This window comes from Poecile atricapillus, chromosome 2 (assembly GCF_030490865.1).
Source record: "Poecile atricapillus isolate bPoeAtr1 chromosome 2, bPoeAtr1.hap1, whole genome shotgun sequence".
Taxonomy (NCBI): Eukaryota; Metazoa; Chordata; class Aves; order Passeriformes; family Paridae; genus Poecile; species Poecile atricapillus.
In genome coordinates this window covers 66,659,541-66,671,202 of record NC_081250.1, presented here as the reverse complement: position 1 = coordinate 66,671,202, position 11,662 = coordinate 66,659,541, and the positions used below count along the sequence as shown (strand labels likewise).

At 43.8% G+C, this 11,662-nt stretch overlaps 1 long non-coding RNA gene across 5 annotated transcripts in view; it reads right to left on the bottom strand.

The window, feature by feature from the left end:
- Positions 1-574: 574 nt before the first annotated feature.
- Positions 575-11,662, bottom strand: part of LOC131575800 (uncharacterized) — a 37,004-nt gene continuing 25,916 nt past the window's right edge. For all 5 annotated transcript variants that reach the window (XR_009276857.1, XR_009276858.1, XR_009276861.1 and 2 more), the window contains 3 exons: positions 4,180-4,284; positions 3,070-3,395; positions 575-2,432 (listed from right to left, as the gene is read on the bottom strand). This is a non-coding gene — a long non-coding RNA (uncharacterized LOC131575800). The remainder of the gene's footprint in view (positions 2,433-3,069; positions 3,396-4,179; positions 4,285-11,662) is intronic.

Below are 11,662 nucleotides of genomic sequence, written 5' to 3'. Positions count from 1 at the left end.
ATCAGCTGCCTCATGGAAAAGAGAAAGAAAAAATAAAGAGCTTTGAAACGACAGAGTGGGCAGAGGAATGGGGAGGAGGGGAGAGGAGGGAGTGTGGGGTGGAAGAGGTGGCCTTGCAGGCTCTGGTTGAGTAAGAGGCTAATTCCCCCCCACTCCCCGACCGCGACTCCCATCTAATTACCCTGTTTCCTCTGAGCTGATTGGAAAGTGGCCTTGTGTCTGGAAAAGGCAGTAAGCATCTTACATGCATCTGTTCCACCTAATCCCTAATAACTAGTGCCTGTGTGTTCCGGGAGAGGAGGAGGAGGAGGTGGGGGAGGATGGGCAGGGAAGGGCCAGGAAGGGTTTCCCATGTAGGCTGCTGTGTGGCAGAGGGCAGGGCGGCCTTGTGGCCGGGGCTGGGGGCTTTCAGGGAACTAACACTGTTCCTCTTCCACCTCTTTCACAATCTGGAGGCCCTTTCCTCCTTCCCCTTGCAATAATAACATATCTTACTTACATTTAAAAAAAAAAAAAAAAAAAAAAAAAAAGAGGGCTGTGGCTGGGAATAAGGACACATTTTGCTGAGCCTTGCTGCAGTTGGGATCTGTTTAAGCCACTCGTTTTCCCCTTGCTCTAATCCTGCATTATCCTTTAGGCATGACGTTCAGTTCCTGAAGGGGGGTGGGAAGTGCTCTCCAGGGCCCTGCCTGGTTTGCCCAAGAATTTGGATTGCACTTTTTATGTGCAGCTCCGGGAAGGGGCAGAGGGACAATTATGCAGCCGTTTAGTAGCCAGGCAGGCACATTTTCAGCGAGCTCTTCCTAGTGGGAGCTGATTCAACTCGAGGAGAGCACAGGAATAAACATCTCCATTTGCCAGTAAAAGGATTGTCACATCTGGAATTTACACAAGTTACGAGGAGCCAGGAGCCACTATTTCGTTTCACTTGCTTGGCGCCATAAAACGTGTTAGCACTTTAAAAGTGTTGCGGGGCAGATGGATGCAGGCCGACGACAACTCCCACAGCCCTGCCATGCCCCTGCCCTCCCCTGCCACCACTGGGGGACTCAGACCAGACTCAGCCCTGCATCTTGCTCAACGCTCTCAACTTTGCTCCAAACCCTGGGAAGGGAGGCTTTTGGCCTCCAGCATTGCCAGCTGGCCTCTCTTCTCCACGTTGTAGTCCCAGGAGGCTGGGAGAGGGACCCGCTCTGCCCTCCGCACACCTCACAGGGAGTGAGCCTTCCCCTCAGGCTCAACCCACATGGAGGAGGACTCAGTAACTGGTCGCTTTAAACCAGTTTCAAAAAGGTTGGCTGTGCCTCTGTGGGCTGTTTATTTCCAAGAGCTTTCCACATTTATCCAGCCAGTTTTCCACTGTTTTGCTTTTGGATTTTTGCAGTTGCAAGCTTTGAGCGCTCCTCCTTGCAAGAGCCTCCTCGCTCATCCCTCAGCACACTAATGGTGCCAGAGGTGGTAATGGGCTCCGTGGGCTGACTTCCCATAGGAAGCCCCTGTCCTTACCCCAAAAAACACTGGGAAGAATCCTGAAAAGAGCGGTGGGATACAGGCATCCACAGTCTGGACCCATCCCATCCAGTAACAGTGGACATAAAAATTAAGGGGAACAAGATGAAGTCAATGGCCTTTTGACCTTTGGCACTTCTCATCTGCACACAGGCTGTAAGGGTGGGCAAGGCAAAAGCCTACAGTCCATATTTCGCAGTTTGTTTTTTCTCTCACTTTGTCTCATGGAGCAGTGGTTACCCAAGAAACCTTCTGCCTGCTGATTTTTGTTAGGGAGCAAGCCACACTGTGTGGGAAAACCAGAACAAGCACAAAAGTCATCTCTTGGCCCGCTGTGCTGTTTGTGAAACACCGTGCAGAGAGGTAAAGGCCTTCAGGTTACTGTGTGGAAACCCAGCTGTGATTTACACCTCCTCCTCATCCTCCCTCCAAGGGACAAAGGGCTGCCTTGGGGACGCTCACTTCACCCAGCATCACTGCTCACTTTGCTGCTTGCTGGCAGGGTACAATCCTGGCTTTTGTGAGTCATCCACCTAGCCCATGCAGTATGGGATCCACAGCCTGGAGTCCCACCAGTGCTCACACGAGCCTGTCGGGGAGCAAACCTCGTGCCAGGAATGGCTGCCCTGCAGTGGAATGCGCAGCAGTAGCCCTGCAAGGGTGATGGGAGATGGAGAGAATCGGCTGCCTTCTGCTTGAGCTCTCTCTCGTGACTGACCAGAAAAGTGAAGTGAAAGAGCACAGTGGGAAGCTGCAAGGTCACACTTTGCTTCTTGTGCTGTCCAGATCCTTCTGCAGAGCCTTCCTATCCTCCAATGCAGGATGAATTCATCCTATGTCGTTCTAACTAAACATAAAGCCCCTTGAGGTAAGATGGTGCAACTTTCCCATGAGTGCAGGCTCTGACACTGTAAGATTAGCAGCTGAAAGAAAAAAAACAAAAAAAACACTTAAAAGTGTCTTCAAAACCTCCATCTTTAGGTAACAGATAAGTGGCATAAACACTCAAAGTAAAGTGCCCACAACCACAGGCAGTTTTCTGTTAATTCAGGCTGAAGTACTCCAAAAAGGGAGGTCACCTTCCTCCCAAGCTGCACAGATGACTTCAGGGAGGAGCTGTGACCACAGGTGTCCCTGTAGCACAGACTTGCCCGAATGTGTGAGTGTTGGCATGGGATATAAACAGTAGCAAGTAGATGGTGTTTTAGGAGGAGAAAATATCAAATTTATGGCCAGAGGTTGTACTTACAGTTAAAACTGCAGCCTCACCACCTACCCCTCAATATTCCTACCAGCCATGCCACAATGGCTCCAGCCCTCTGAACACCTTTTCCACAGCCTGGTCATTGCACCCTCAGAGAAAAAATATCCAAACAGGCCAACCTGTTCCTCAGAGAACACACAAGCATGAACTCTGCTCCCCAGCTACACCTCCAAATAACAGGAGCTGCAGAGGGGGAAGAAGGAAGAAAGTATGTCTTGAATAGATCTCCTCTATTAAAGAGCCAGCACAGGAGGAGATTTATTTGCACTATAGTACCAAATACTGCCAGAACTTACGTAGCATTTATCTGCAGAGCTGGGAGGAGAGCAGGGAGGTACAGCCACCTAGGCTTCCCTCAGTGCCTGTAGCAATAGCAAGTGCTCGCAGTTCAGGAGCTGTGTCTCATGGTTCTGTGCTGTACATAGAAGTGTCAGTCAGTTCTTCAATAGCTTGCATTCTTTGAGATCCCTCTGAAAGCCTGTTTAAGGGTATCTAAAACAACATAGGTGTTTGCATGACAAATTCCACACGCTGCATACACAGATGTGGTTTTCAAAAGTGCTAAAGGAATAAATTCACTGTATCCTGCTTCATGTTCTGCATATGGCACCATGCTCCCAGCCTAGAAGGAAATAAAACAATCACTACATTGTATGATATGGGTTAGAATGAAGTGGCTGTTTTCTACTCTGCTTTCACTAAGCTGCTGTCTTTCCAGGATAAAACCTTCATATTTGGGAATACTGAGCAGATTTTTTCTAACACCTGTTCTCTGGAGAAAGTCTGTAGCTTCTCAAAGATGGGCCGTGGATACAGCATCTTCATGGTCACAACCCACTGAAGGGCATTTGTTATCACCCATCCCAGATGAGCTAATTAATCCTTAATAGTAATGGCTTACTTTAATTGTCTGAACTCTGTTAAGGCAGGACCTAGTGCTCTTAACTCCTCTAATTCTAGGAGCTGGATTTTCAGCTCACTTCATGGTTTGTTTTTTCTCTTTCACTCTTGCACTGTATTTGCACTAAATCACATACCACAGACCACACCTTGGGAAAACCCGTATCTTTAGGCCCCTGTCCTAGCCCAGGAAAAAGCTGATTTTACATGAAAGATGACCTTACTTTGAAGGTGTCCCTTCCACCCAAAGTGTCTATGAGATAAAGGCATTATACCGCTTGAGTGGGGATAAGCAGAGTCGAAGCTGCGTGAAGCTGGGCTGAGCCAGAGCATGGCCAGGGCACTTGGCTCCCCTTGGAAGAGCCTGGAGATGCCTGGCTGTGGGCTAATGCCTGTCCATCTCCTATGGGGCTGTTGATACTCAGCACTGAGCATAAAATAATGTCACATTATTGGGCTTGGGGACAGAGTGACCGCTCCTGAAAGTCTGAGCCAAAAGTGCTCACCTGGGGCTAAGTAGCAAGTGAACTGGCAGAAGAACAAGCCTTCATTCTCCTTGCTGGGTCTCTTCTTTAGCCACAGGCTCTATGGTAAAAACTTATCTGCTGCAACTTTATAAAACAATTACATCACCATTAGATTTCAGAAAGCACCTGCAGAATCCAGTTAACTTACCACACCAAAAAACAAAAAACAAAAAAAAAAAAACCAAAAAAAACCAAGGTACTTCAGATGAAAAGATAAAATTATGACATTGTTTTCAAGGGTGAAGCCTTTATGGTTTATAATTAAATATGACCCTCTATTTGTGCTATTAACCAAACTTTAATGGAAATCCTCGAGAACTTTACTTAATACTCTTTGATGGTAAAATGTAAATAAGGCATTTTTAAAGCAGGTAACAAAGTTCTTTTGCAAACAACAGAAGGTATTTTGCCCACACCACAACTGTTATAGCTGATCCAACTGAGGGGCCAGGTAGACACAAACTGTACACTTTTCCCTTTCTATAGGAACTGGTGTAAATCAGGAACAATTCAACTGGTCATTAAGCATAAGAGAAACACAGGGGTTTGCTATGGCTATAGCATATTCAGCCATGGCTTTATATTTAAATATCTTTACAATATCTTTCGCATTGGTGCTTGGGGACTCCCAGATAGTCAGAGATGCAATTAGATAAAAGAGGCTATTTGACTTTTCATCCTTATTCCTTCCTGCCTTGCTTTTGTGGGTTTAAAGCACAATCTTTCAACTAATTAAACACATTTGAATATTCTGTTGCATGTGCAATGAATGTATAATTAGACTCAAGAGAAAGATTATGTGCTTTCGAGCTGACACTAACACTTCAGCATAAAGGTACCCCAGGCACCACTAAATGTAACCTATGAGCTCCTGCTAATAGCATGCTGCCTCTGATCTCCAAAGGATTATCTTACTCTGGAGCTCTTATAGGAGCTGTATACTGAAAGGGGCCTGAAACAGATACCCTGTAATTTACATCCCTGCTTAGTGCCTCAGTGAGGAAAGGCAGCCTTTGCTCCAAATTGTGTTTCTTTCCTACTCTGCTTTTCAGGTCTGAAGTTAAGGCACATGATCTTCAGGGTGCAGAATGCTTTAAGGAACCTCTGGGTGGTTTCAGGGAAGAACATGTCATTTTTTTGCCCGTATTTTTTTCTTTTTTTTTTTTTTTTAAATTCATGTTCAGTACCACTTTTTTCCACTATAAACACAGAGAAACCTCTTAAATTATACTAGACAAAATCCCATCTCTCTGCTCCAAAATTAAAGATGTCTGCTGCTTTATTCTCACCAAGCACTACCTCCTAGTGCTGTTATTTACTATATCTCATAAATATCAGGGTCCATTTCCTTTCCTCTATTTGGCATTTTTCCCATCAATTTTACGCTGCTGCGTTTTGTTTTTGTTGTTGTTTTTTAACAGAGGTTACCCTCCCAGCCACCACATGATAGTGATTTTTTTTTTCTTTCCCATTTTGTGGTTGGACGAGCTCAGACAACTAGATAAATATTGTGGGGAGCTGACCCTTAAACACCAGGTTTGCCTGTATTTTTTCACAGAGGTCTTTATTTCCTTAAGTTGTAGGTGGTCTCCTTAAGACAGGGAGACGAACCTGGTGTAATGAAAGGAGGGGAAAAAGAAGAAATAGAAAGGATGTTTCCTGTGGTAAAACAGAGTAAAAAATATTTTCAGAAACAGTAATTAATGTTTTAGGGCAGCTCCAGAAAAATTAAAATCCAAATCTTCTGTGGGGTTGAGTGAACTCTGTAAATTGTGTGTTTCCTCCAAAACCCCAAGCCAGGCAACTTGACCCTGATTTTGGAGTGAGTAATGGGGATCTGGCATTTCTGTACCCCTTGGCAGTTGTGAAGAGGATTGTGTGCGTTTTTTTAAGATGTCTGTTTTTTCAGAGTAAAGTTTGCTTAAAAACACAGTGGGCTAGCTACTGAAAATCAGTACATATCAATTATTGTCAGCCAGAGATCCAGATGAGGGGCAAAGCTCCTTTACCAGCAGTATGGCTTTAGTCTAAGCAATCTGCAAATTTCTTCTTGTCTGAAAAAGAAAATGATACTTGCACAGGCCAGGAGATAACAACAGACATGCAGCCACAATGTCAGCAATACCTGTGGCATTGTTAGCATTACCCTTGGGTTAGCATGGCAAATCACACTGTGCCATTGCAGTTCAGTCCCTTTTCCCTAGGGTCAATCCCTCTAAAAAATTTCCTTCAGCAGGAGGCCGGCTTACATTTTTTTGTTGTTGCTGTTTACACTGTCAATAGGACATGTCCTCTGCTGGCACTGAGGAGAACTGTGCCAGAGAAGATGTAGGACCTGTGTCAGTGTACTTGATGCCTGGATTTCATCACACATAACATGCTTCACTGCAACTGCTTTGCTTTACCCCTTGCTCAACAACAAAGAGGTACCCAGATTTCAGAGCTTTGTATCTGCGCCCAAACTTCAAGACTGACATACCTCACATTGAGAACGAAGTGCAAAATCTTCTTTACTGTTCCAAAAGCATACAGTTTGGAAAGTTTAGGGATGAAGCAGCTGCTCAGCTAGGGAGAGCTGCGTGCTGGTCCCAGCTTATGGTGGCCAGCTCTAAACAAAGCTGCTCCTCTCCCTGGGCCATAGGTAGTCAGGTTGGCCCCACTGGCACCTTTCTGCAGCCCACCCCCAGCCATGGTGGAGCTGCTCCATGCCACTCATTGTGCTCTGCTTGTGAGGCTTTCAGGGTTGCAGGTTCCTGACATATGGCATCTCCTGAGACCCTTCTTCACTTTCCTCAAAGCCCTTTTCTATTGGGAAGGAAACCCCAAAGTATCTGCCTACTCACATGGAAACATACCACGTATCTCAATTGGAGCTGCTGAGCCAGATTGCTAAACTTAATTACCAGTTCCAAGGGCTGAGACAGTGAATGACAGGTCAATTCATGCAGTGAGCTAGCAAAGATTGCTGATAAACGCTTTCTAATTGAAAAGATGATAAAACAACTATTAGTCACTGAGGAGCTTGAAGAATGAGTTAGTCCTGGGGTTTTTTACACTATGAAGAGCAAGAAGTGCTAATCTCATCAGCACTCCGTTGTCATTTCCTACCAGCCTAGTCACTCAAAAGGTCCAGGGGGAATAATGAGTGACATTGCAGAGGAGTGACCAGTTACTGCTCCCTCAGTCCTATTAAGGAGATTGAATAGAAATAGTCATTAGCAACGTGGATAAAGTCTATTGTACTCTGGAGAAGATCAGACATTTCTGTGAATCAGGGAAAAATCAAAGGATTTTGAACAAACAAAAATAACCTCTTGCACACAGCTCTCTTGGGAAATCAGCAGTGTTAACAACACGATGTATCCTTTGCAGAGCACTTTTCATCCCCAAGTGTAAGATGGAGGCTGCGGCATCAGAGGTCCAGGTACTCGAGGTGCCGCTCCAGCAGCAGCAATGATCTGCCGCATACAAGCAGTTTGAAACTCGGGAGGCTGAACTTTGCCCTAGAAAAACCTCTACACAGGCACATGTACCTGTTTGTCACTCAGGCATTAGGACAGTCACTCTGGCAGCAGGGCACAGCAGTCATACAGGATGAGAAATACTCTTAGGTTGTCACATCACGAAAAGCCTGCAGAGCTGCCCTGCAAAAGCCCTGTGCCTAGACATGACCCAAAAATTACCTTCTGCAGCATTAAGTGACACAACACTGGCTGCTGGGAAGGTGAGAAAACAGCCACCACCCATTAGCAGGAACCTCAGCTGCCTTGCTTCCACGCTGTGCAACCCTGGATTATTTTTTTTTTTCTGCTGCTTCTCTGTCCTTTCCTCCTCTTTTGAGGGTCTTTCTAGACCAGGAGATGTTCAGAGTGAGACTACCAGTGTACTTGCTCTGTGCCTAACACAAAGGGCTACAGCCCTGGCTTAAGCCTCTGGGTACTGCTGTCACATAGATAATCATCCACGACACTTGCACACACCACATTGCTGAAATGTAGCCATGTTAGAGGTGAGCTTGGGATGTGGCCAAGTGACACAAGCCACAGAACACGTATAAAGTGAGGTTTTGCCAAAGGCAAAAGGTCAAGGCATTTTTGCACCCTTAAGAAACAGACCTCACTTTCTGTGTTAGGACGTGCCTTACTTTCCCCTTTCTGCCTCGCCAAAATCCACACAGAGTTCTTACTACATGGTATTTAATATCTGCAGTATGAAGCCTAACATTTTCCAGGAGGTTGCAGCACTCACAAAACTGTATTTTCCATGTTAACAGATTTGCTGTCTCTCCATCAAAAATTGGGTATATTCTTTCGACAAAGAAGCCCATTTTGCATGGAGAGGAGTGTGGCTGGCTGGTGCATCTGAGTAGATATTGACATGAGGGTAGAGAGACAATACTTACACTAACCAGTGTGTGAAAGTAGCCCAATGATGGCATGGTAACTGTGCTTGTATTTATGGATTTATGGGTTTAGTTTGTAAAACTCTAAGACCCTTTTCTTTTAATTTCACATCCCCAAACTCTTGAAAGTCCAAATCGGTCTCCATCAACTCATTCTTGTTGTGCTCAGTATGCTTTGCCTCAAGTCAAAAGCCCCTGGCTACAAACAGACACCTTCTCCACAGTGCAGGTAGGTATTTTGACAGAGCTGCATGATACAATTCAGATCAGCAGCTCTGCCAGTAAAATCTTAGAGATGTAGCTTGCAAAGGAGGGACACGGCAAAACATTCTTCCAGCAACTGTGTCCAAAAGGTGTATCAACCAGGGGTGTAGTGACTAAAATATTATATTAACATTTAAACCAAGAGCCTCATGTAGTGCCTGGCCATGAATGAAGGTTACCTTGGGCCACTCACTTTATACCACATCTCAGACCTGATCTCCATGTACTCTCCATGTTATAATTATGGATCAAATATAGTTATGCATATATAAGTATGCATCAAATATACATCAGTTTAGTTCATGCAGTCTCTAAGAGTACTGTCCCTGTTGCACAGGAACCTATGTTGGTATAAAACTTCTCTTTACTGACTAAGTAAAATATATTCCTAGAATGTATTTATTTATGGAAATTTAAAAAAATTATTTATTTATACTTACATGAATATTTCTATCTTAAGGATACGCTGTGCTGCTGTTTCACATCCCTATAAACTACTATGTGCCCATTCTCAGTGTAAGATTTTCTACTGGTGTTTGGAAAAGTGTACCTGCTGAAGCCCAGTCTGTGGTTGTGTGAAGTAACCTTCAGTATAATTCCCAAAAAAGGCTCCCCAGCCATTTTCACACATACTGTGGAATAAAAGAAACATATATCAATGTGACAGAAGCTTTTCTCCCTCGCTCCATGTTTTCATCATCAGTGGACATCCTTTGGATCAAAGACTGTTGTTTGATCCCAGGAAAAGGTTAACAGTGTCAGCAGTGCTTAGGCAGTTGCTCCAAATGGCCTACCTAGGGCTGGACTACAAATCAGATCAGGCAACTGATCCTTTTTTTTTTTTTTTTTTAAATAAAAACATATTTAATTTTTCAGGGTGTCTTTTTTTTCTTGAAACATTTTTTTAAAGCCAGCTGCAGCTGCATCCTCCATCTCCTCAAGCCACAACCTGAATTAGCATCCATTTAAATTAATAAGACAGATATCCCAAGTTTTATGTTTCATGCTTACAGCCAAGGTGAGCAGATGTGATGCATGTTTACAAATGCAGAGACATTTTGGGAGTTGCCCTGTTTGATGTCTGGACTTGTTTTGTACACACTCCTCATATTGCTGCAAGTTCTTGGAGAAGGATCCTTCCATGGTGACTTTTTTAAATGAAATAAACTTAAGCCTCCTTTTGTTTAAGTCAAAGGGAACTTAGCTTAAAACTTTTTTTTTTCCCAGTTGCAAGATATCTCTTTAGCTTTTATCTAACTGTGTCATCAGTAATTAGGCATGTAAAGGAAATCAATCTCAACAGGGATGTAAGATGTAAAACCTGCCAGTAAGCAGTAGATAACAATTCTTTTTAAACACAAACTCTTCAAAATTATGCTTATTAGTGGAATAGTCTCTGAGTCACACTCCCAGATAACCTAACAATAATTAATTTTGTTGAAAAGAATAAGCCTGAACTGTGGTGACCATAGGAATACAAACCACTAAGATAAAGCCTGGACAGAGTTCTTCTAGGCTGGGAAGTATGAACAGCAGTGTGACAATTGCTAGGAGGGAAAAATACCAACAATACCCAAAAAAAACTCCTAACAGAAATTTAGGTCTGGGAAATGCATGTCAGCCAGAAAGGAGCTCCGTTGCCATTAGCCTGGAGATTCATGGTGTCCTGACCAGGTGCAAACCACAAGAACTATTTTGAAGGAATTTGTTTCCTCCAACGGTTGTTTGCATCAAAAAGTTTTCTCTGATAGTTGCTGGACCTAGGATTTCCCACCTAAGGAAAACATGGCAAGGCATAGATATTTTGTGATCATACATGTGCTTCCATATCTCTGTACACACGCAGCAATCACATGCAAACACTGAGAAGGTCAAATGTGGAGCTGAAGAGAGGTAGCATCCCTTCTCTGGTTAAATGTCTGCACATGTAACATCAGGTTCAAACACTGAGGTGATGTAAATTGGAAATGCTGTGTTTAAGTCAGTAGAGATAGGCCATTTGATGCTGATCCAAAATATCTTCTCTAAGTAGGTAGGCAGGCCATGCCCTCCTAAATCTAAGCAGATCCACTGTGTCAGAGGTAATTTATAAACAATCAAATTCAGTCTTTTTTATCCTTCCACCTGGAGCCGATTAATCCATAAAATTTGGGAAACAATGAAAACCCACTGCAGTGTATTATCAGATTTTGAAAAGTCCTGCATTCAACAGGTGGAGTTGGAGTTACTTGCAGGAGTTAGATTAACAATGTTGCTCTAGCAACACAGTTCTTGAGATGCAGTCAGCAAACCAAGACTACAAAAACAAAGAGCCCACAAATCAAGCTCACGAGGACAGGCAGCTAGTTTCATTGCTTCTGACAGCAAGGTAGTTTAAGCCCTGCTTTCATTTGGCCATGTGCGTCCTTAGTGATTTTGAAACTGGGAAGGACCTATTAGATATGTCGAATTGGGGTACTGCCAGTAGCTATTGCTTTCAAGACCTTTACACAGTGAGATGGGAAGAATGTGTCCATGAAATAGATACTGGAGCCTGTGTGTTTGTGCATGTGTGCGTCAACTTCAGAGGGAAAAAGGAATGAATGAGTTAGATCTGTAAACTTAGCTCCCTTTGGGAAAACTCCTCCTCCAGAAAGCTTCTACTTTTTCAGAAAACACACATTCTTGTTATTCCAGCTCTCTCATATATTTTGTAATTCCAACATGCAGTGAGATCAGTGTCTACATTGGCATAAAGGACTCCTGCAATTATGGTACAAATGAGGAATAAAATATCAAGACTGCTGCACAGATACA